This window comes from Manis pentadactyla, chromosome 12, assembly GCF_030020395.1.
Source record: "Manis pentadactyla isolate mManPen7 chromosome 12, mManPen7.hap1, whole genome shotgun sequence".
Lineage (NCBI taxonomy): Eukaryota > Metazoa > Chordata > Mammalia > Pholidota > Manidae > Manis > Manis pentadactyla.
Window position 1 is genome coordinate 58,436,903 of NC_080030.1, and position 8,534 is coordinate 58,445,436.

Genomic DNA, 8,534 nt, shown 5'->3' on the forward strand with positions numbered 1-8,534 from the left:
TACTGTGTTTTTTTTTCTTTTAAATAAGACAGGAAGGCACTGCTAGATCTTAATGTTGTGATAGAATTAGAAAATATAATAAGTTATCATGTTAGAAAATATAAATGTGAAAGAACTCTATCTCTCTCACATTGATGAAGTCTTTATCAGCTAAGACATTTTGTAATGCAATATCCAGAAACCATAAAAAAACAAAAATGGGACATACTGGATCATGAAACTGATAAGCTTGATTTAGCACCAAAAAGCCAAGGTTTCCCTGTGTCTCCACTCTATATACTCTATATTTCAATTGAACCCCACACATTGGTCTCCCAGTAATTACAGGTTGTTTCTTGGTGGTCCACAAATGTCCACTGCATCCTCATACCTCATTTCCTCACAAGACCTCCCATCTCCCTCTACTGCTTTTACAGATAGCCTATCCTGATCACCTGTGATTCAAAAAAATTATATGTGTGTGTGTGTGTGTGTGTGTGTGTATATATATATATATATATATATATATATATATATACACATACACATATATGTATGTAATTTCCAATGTGTGGGCTCAATTAGTAAGAAAAGATTGGAGGTCAAGGCCAGCATTTTTAAAAAATGGAATGGAATTGATTTTTAAATACCAAAGTTATCACATACAGTGATGATAATATTGCTTCTATAACATTTTTGCTTCCTTTTGCATGTGTATGTGTGAGTGTATATGTACTAGGTTGAATATAAAATGAGCTCCTACTAGTCAAAAGTTTATTTGGTGTAAACACACCTTACGGCTCCTCCAAGTGCTGGATGAGCAATACAAACAAATTATAATGTCATGAAATAGCATGGCAACATTCTAAGTTATTGAAACTGGAGCAAAATAGGAAATGAAAAATAGGGAATAGGACAGCGCTGATGGGTAGTAAGAGATAAGAATGGGAAGATAGGGGCTAAAGTACCTTATCTTAGAGGCCATGGGAACCATGTGAAGAGTTTAAGCAGGTAAGCACTTTGCATTGATAGATTCTTCAGGCAGCAGTGGAGGGAATAAATTGAAGAAGGCAAGTAATGTAAGTCAAAAGACCCAGTTAATAACAGATAGCCTAATGCAGTGATTCAGACAAAAGATGGTGGTGGCATGATATGTTGGGAAGATACAATGAGAAGGCAGTGTCCATACAGATTTGTGACCGATTAAATATAGGAGAAGACAGAGAAAAGAGAATATTGAACAACATACAGGCTTCAATATGGGGTGATATGGTTCCAATCACTAAGACTAGGAACACATTAAAGGGAACAGATTAGGGGGTGGGGGAGTATGGTTTTGAATATGCTTACTTTAAGATCTGGGTAGAACAGTCAGATTAATGTCCTATACACAGATGAACTCAGAACAGAGTTTCTGGTCAAGATCCAGAGAGAAGGGACTATCAACAATGTGGCAGTTGAAGAATATGTAAGTAAGAAGAAGACTAGGGACAAAAACTATGGGTCATTCACATTAAAGGTGTACGCAGACAGAAATAAGACTTCAAGGGAGACCAAAGGACAAGGTCAAAGAGTTGGAGAGAGAATGGGACTCAACTACAACACCCACAGAGAGATCCAGTTATCTAAGAACTAAAAAGAATCCACTGGATGTGGCAATGAAGGTATTGTTTGGTGGAAACTTGGAGTGCTAAAGTCAGGAGTCTTACTGCAGTAGGTTGAATGGTAATTTAAAGATAAATATTTGGAGGCAGTAAATACAGAGGATCTGTGCATATGTGTATGTGTATGTGTGTTTGTATTGTGTGTGAGCATGTGTTTGCTTAAGAGCTTCAGAGTAAAAAACAAAAAAGCAGTATATGGAGGGATGTGTAAGACATAGGGGAAGATGTTTTATTTTGTTGGCTTGAGGATTTTTCTTTTTATGTAAGAGAAGTGTGTACCTCTTCACAGGCTGAGAAGAAGCTACTAGAAAAAAAGAAATTAAAAGACAAAAGAAAGTGAAAAGAGAGAATACAGTTCCATAGGAAACAAGAGGAAGTTAGACCAAAAGTCTGTCTGAAACAATGTTGTCCAATCGAACTTTCTGCAGTGATATTAAGGTTTGCCACACCACCCACACAGCAGCCACTACCCTTATGTGGTTACTGGACACTTGAAATGCAACTGCAGCAATAAAGGAGTGAGTACGGATCTGAGGACCCATCAGTCCTGGCAAGGAAAGCTTGAGCTGTTCATGCCTGATGGTTGCATACAGAAAGGAAGGGTGATCTGCTGAGAGTCAGGAGGGGGTAGGAACCCTGAGGGGAGTAGTAAGGTTTGGAAGGGACACAAGAAGGCAGGAAAGAGCTGACCAAAACAACCAAGAGCACAACAGAGCAGCACGGAGGGCCCTGCTGAGACGGAAGTCCACACGTGCATGGCAGGCAGTGTAAGGACAACGAAGGCAGGAGGTTGGCTTGAAAAGAGTTTGGGAAGCAAACTGCCAGAAGCACTAACAAGAGACCGTTGATGTAAAACATGCAGCCATGGAAGGAAGGCAACAAAGCTCTGTGTTCCGAAGAAAAGAAAGGGGGCAACTGATGTAAAGAAAAAGAATTGGTGTAAAGGGAGAGAAAGAAGGAGAGCAGGAGAGAATGGATGGTTAGGACCTGAGATGAGGGAGTAGTTCTAGGTAATGGCAAGGCTTGGAGCAAGTCCTACTTGGCTTTAAAAAAAGCAGGCAACAGGAATTTAGAAGTTTGGATGGTTCTTCTGGTAAATATAGGGGTAACCCGTGATGGTGGGATGAGTGGGGTGCAACAGAGGAGCACGAGTCAAGTACAAAGCCCTCAACATGTCAGGAAATAAGTAAACACGTTGTAATGACACACATGAAGAAATCCCACAAGAATAGAAATCGTTAGGACAGCATTTTTTCCGAGCACTCCAGCACACTGGAGAGGGGGGAAAGGGAGCAGTGTAGGGTAAGTGGTCTCAACTGCGGCGTATCAGGAAGTCCTGAAGAACTCCGCTGGAGAAGCAGAGAGAAAGAAAGGAGGCTGACCAATCATCTACGAAGATGATTATCTCCCACCAGGGAAGATCACATCATCAACCTGCCCAACTTTAAGATTCTCTATTCGACTTCCCTAGGACATTTTTTGTGGCTCACTTTTCTCCAAAGAAGCAAAGGAAATAACTACATGGTTGGCTATTATTTTCATAGAATTAGGTTATAAGTTTTGCAGGTATTAAGTGCAATTGTACTAATCAAAAGCATATTTCCTTTTCTACCTGCACAGTTCCATTTTGGAATTGCCTCACCCAGCTATTGAATTTCATAAGGTTAAACTTCTCCATATGTACATGGTGGATTCAGTATTATGCACATTGTGAGGCTATGTCACATTATCTCACTCTTCATCTCAGGACTTTAATGGCAAAAGCTAGAAACTTAAAATTTCTCCTTTCTTACGTTGCCAATATTGCCCATGTGCATACACACAACACACAAACACACACACACACACACACACACACACACACACAAACACACATTCACCTTTCTATGTCACAGAGACATTTTATAGGCACTGTTTTTGCAAATATCACAAAATTATTAAATCCAAGTTTGAACAGTGGCCTGATTTATTATCTTATCATAAATATTTCTATTTTCTCATGGGTATTAATATAATCTGTTTAGATGTTTTAGATATAGACAGTCTTAATAATAACTGGTATCAAATTCCTTAAACTGTATTCTTTGCTTCTCTCAAGAACTTATACTCCCTCCTATGGCAATTTGATGGCAAAAAAAACCCAGAAAGCAGGATCCCATGAACAGAGTCACAATTCATAAATCATTCACAAGTGACATAACAATGGTATGTATCATGCTAGAAAAAGGCCGTCACCAGATACTACCACAACATTCTTTTCTTTCTTTGTAATCTGCATAATGCATGACCCTGAAACCTACCGAGTTAAGGGCTAATTTTTGGTAAATGTGCTAAAGCAGAAACTTAGTATCTGAAAACATTTAGATCTGAACTAAAAGGAAAGTTTTATTTTACTTTAATGAACATTCATTGAGTTTTTACTCTGTAACAAGCATTATGCTTAGGGTTTTACAAGGTTTTGGTATTTAATCCTCACAAATTGTCACAACAGTCTTATGAAGCGGGTACTCTCAGTATCTCCAAGTTAAGAAGAACCAATTGAGGCTTAGATAGTTCAAGTAGTTTGCCTAATGTCACACATTTTAATAGAACAGTCAAATAATGAATCAAAGAAGAAAAAGAAATATACATCTGTCCTGAAACAGTCAAAAAAGAGAAATGCAAAGTCCAGCAAATTCTATATTCAAGTCAATTCTGTGTCACCTCTATTAATAAAACATTTGAAATCAAGATAAAAAGTTGGCCTCGCTAAATCCAAAATGGTGGCTCATTTTATGAAATGCTTTAAACTATACTGTTAACTTATTTTAAATAATAAAATTATATAGTAGAATTGTTGAAAACATTGTTTAATTAAACATAAATCAAGTTTATTTTATCAGGGCCTATTCTTGAGATCTTTAAAATGTAAACACCAAAGTGTTACTTATTTTTTAATGACTTACTAGTGCCTTTTTTTTTTTTTTGCTTTTCTTTTCTAGACCTAGCCTGATTGAATACAGAGCTGCCTGAAATAGTTAAACAGTAGTATTTCCCTACTGCCTGGAAAAATAAGAAATCCAAAGCAAAAGGACCCTCAGCAGGACTTCCCCGAAGGATGCTGGATGATGCACCTGTCATGGCATTTGGTGCATTAGTGCTGATGTGGGTCATCTGCCCTCACGTACACAAAGTCTAAGAATTTCCTCAGTCTTTGGCACTTACTATAGACAAAATGGATTCCAGATTGCCATTTCTGCTCAACATAAGGTCATTTTCCCTTCTTGGATAGTTGGATGTGAAGTACAAGAAATAGAGGAGTTTGGTTCCAAGCCCACTTTAGATTAAGATCAGGCTTTAGTTGAGAAGATGAGAACATCAGGAGGCAAAGAGGTATCCCACGCCCCCAACCACCCCACACTGGCAGCTTCTTCAGAAACTGGCCAGGAAAAATCTGCTTAACTGGTAGGAAGGGGCCTGCCTGGAAAGTGGTCAAAGCCAACAGGGGATACAATTTGCCTGTGGCAATCCCCAGCCTCACCATAAAGTAAAATAAGTTCAGAGCAGAAGGAAGTTTGCTTGCTTCCCTACAGAGCTGAAAGCAAGCAGTTTCAGGAATCAGCCATATATGGGAATGGCAAGTTAAAAATGAGCAAGAACAATCAACAGAGAGCAGTCAGAAATTATGAAAAGACCACAAAAGATTCATTGAACAAAATTAGCTTTCATCATCTACTTGTGAGAAATCGCTTACTGGTGAAATATTTCCAGACATTAGTGAGTCTATGGTTACATGAAACTCTATTATATAGTTAACTTCCACACACATGCATAGGTCAATAAGAAAATCCCCTCATTATAAACCTGCCATTCCTAGACAGCACTCTTAATCTGTGCCATGGGTAGTTATGACATAGATCTCAGCCCATTAAGAACATGAAACTAGCCGTGATTCAAATCAAATCATCCCGTGGCAAACGGAGAGAAGGGAAAAGCTGTAAGCTGAAATGCAAACTGTATTCAGTTTAAGGAAAGTACATTTTCACTGAAGATGAAGTTAATAAAATAAGCACTATGTCATTAACACACTGGGACATGTCTATTAAGGGATACTTGTGAAAAAATTTGTTTATAGTAGATATTGCTCCAATGCCAATGGCCTGTCTGCGACTGTTAGCATGGCCTTTATTCATAAGGGTAGCTTATCAGTGAATGATGCAATTATTCAAGAAGACTTTTATGATGCCTGCGGTTGGTCTGAGTCTCAGCATAAACAAGACTGTACTGAGTTAGAGACTGAGCATTTCCAGTGTGGGCTGAAGCTCATGTCACAGTAGCACACACCCTGATACTAAGCCTCCCAAAGCATACCCATTATCTTGCTTCATTTTCCCTTTTTTTAGCTACATCAATTCATTAGTGGATAAGAAGCAACACATCTGTCTACATACCAAAATCACAAATATATTAATTGTCAAAAAAAAAATTGTCTAAGTCCAAGGTTATTTCCTAACACAAATGAATCAACATTATCTTTCTACCTCACGCTTATTTCTGACCACAGCATAATACTGACTGCCAATTAGCCCACAGTGTTTCATATGCTTTCTAGGGTGTGTGCTTTAAGAGTTTAAGATCCAGGAGAAGTATCTTAAGAACATACAGTGTTCAGAGATCACTGTATATAGAGTGTGAAGAAAAGAAGCAATAGAGTTCGGAAAAAGAGGCAAGGGTGCTCCCTTTAGAACAAAATTCAGATTAATATGCTCCATGTCTGACCAGGCTTGCCTTCTATTACTTAACCTTGTTGGACCTCAATTTTCTCACCTGCAAAATGGGAAGACTAAAAGCTCACAGGGTTGTTGTGAAGCTGAAATGAGATAGTGTATGTGAAAGGACTTTGTAAATTTAAAATTTCTACATAAATGGAAGGTGATACAGGCAGATAGGGCATCCATTTCAGGCACTCAGACAGAGCTCCAAGAAGCATTCTTGTTAAATTGATCTGACATAATCGGCATTGTGTGTGTATTCTAATGTCAAACTAAACAATGCATTAGTTTACTTTTACTTCAAACCTGATGTCAACAGTTTAAATAGGGTGTTTTTCTTCTTCATATATGGTATAAGCTTTGACCTAGAAGGTAAGACACCTTCTCAAAAAGACTTATCCGTGTGTTCAGGTTTTAGTATATGATTCCCATAGGCAAAGTTATTTAAACACTCACACACTGGAAAATATTTAAAACTCTTTAGACAATTTGAACTTAGTTTTCAGCATTCTAGAATGTACTGGCTTCTGGTTTCTGTTTAATTTGAAAACTTGCTCATCACTCTCATGGTAACACAGTTCATATTACAAAATAAAAGAAAAAATGTCAACTCAGAGACATGTAAAGTGTAAAATGTCTGTGACATTATGTTAGGCAAAAGAATACCATCTTGGTTTCTGAGAAATAAATAACCTAAAGAAAACATCATGGACACAGGTAATAATAAATTTTAGTTGTTTCTTTAACATTTATATACCATATTGTTACTTAAGGATTAGCTGTAGCTTATATGCTTTTCATTGAAGAAGGGAGTCTTTGAATCCCCTCCTACCTCCCCATCCCCCCAAAATGGAATGAAATCTATAAAACGCGAATGAAGAGAGCAGATGCTATCATGTGACTAAAATAAGCTGGGTATACATTCTCTTTTTATGTATCCTGAAAACTATGATTCAAAGAGAAATATATTGTCATATTTCTTTCATACAGATGACATGTAATGGACGTAAGAGAAGACAAAAAAGTTTCATTTGTAAAATGTCTCTATCAATTCTGAGCATCTAATCTAACACATGAAGTAGAATTTTGTTTTCTCAAAGCTCACAGAATTTTAACACTCCAAAATCCCTGAAAATCTAAATGGTGTTATAAAGTCAGACTGTGATGGGTTTTCAAATCAAGGCTCAGTTGGACTTAGTTCTAAGGGCAAGGAAGAGCCACTGAAGAACAGAATAAATGGTTTAATTTAAAATCCTAATACATTATACAACAGTACTTTCATAAATACTTTTCATAAAAAAATAAATAGCACTTTAAGTATCTCCAAGGAGACTCGTCCCACTTTGACAAAACAAAGGGCAGAAAGATTCCTGGTTGTAATAAATTGAAGTCAGTAATCTGTCAGGAAACTTATTAGAGACACATCTCCATCCACGTGGCACTCCTGTTCTCCAGGACCATCTCAGATTAATGCCAGCACACTAGAGGCAACACAGGATTCTGAGTAAACTAATAAAATCAGTGAGGCAACTAGTCAACTGAAGGAAATAGTGTATTTTAAAAATTCCTTTCCTTTCTCACTCCTCTAACCCTCAACTGCATCCACAAGCAAGCAAATGAACAGGCAAGCATAAAACACAGACCACATGGAACAGCCTTGACTACCTTCTGCAAATACCTTTGCATCAGAAAACTTCCTAAGAAAGTCAGAGAACTAATTATAAGGATGAAAAGCATGAAGGAAATGAATGTAATTTAGATAGTAAACATCCGCACTTGTTTCCCACCTTGAACTCCCAGGGAGTATGCTCCCTCTTTAACCTTCATCTTAAGCAAATATATAAGGCCGTGCAAACCAAACCAGGGTCCCTGAAGATTTTAGGATAATATTTATTACCTGCTTTCAAAAAGCCTTCTGGCACATCAATTTTTACTGGAATTCATTTACATGATTGAGTTTGAGGCATGCTAGAAACATCAGAAGCCCACTCCCAACCCACTATAACAACAAATTGTTCAGTGTCCAGATGCCCTTATACGGCCAGACTTCCTATAAATCTGACAGCTCAGTTTATGCATTGCGTATGGGTCTTGGCTCTGAGTCACATTCCTCCGGTATGTTTCCCTGGGAGCTTTGATT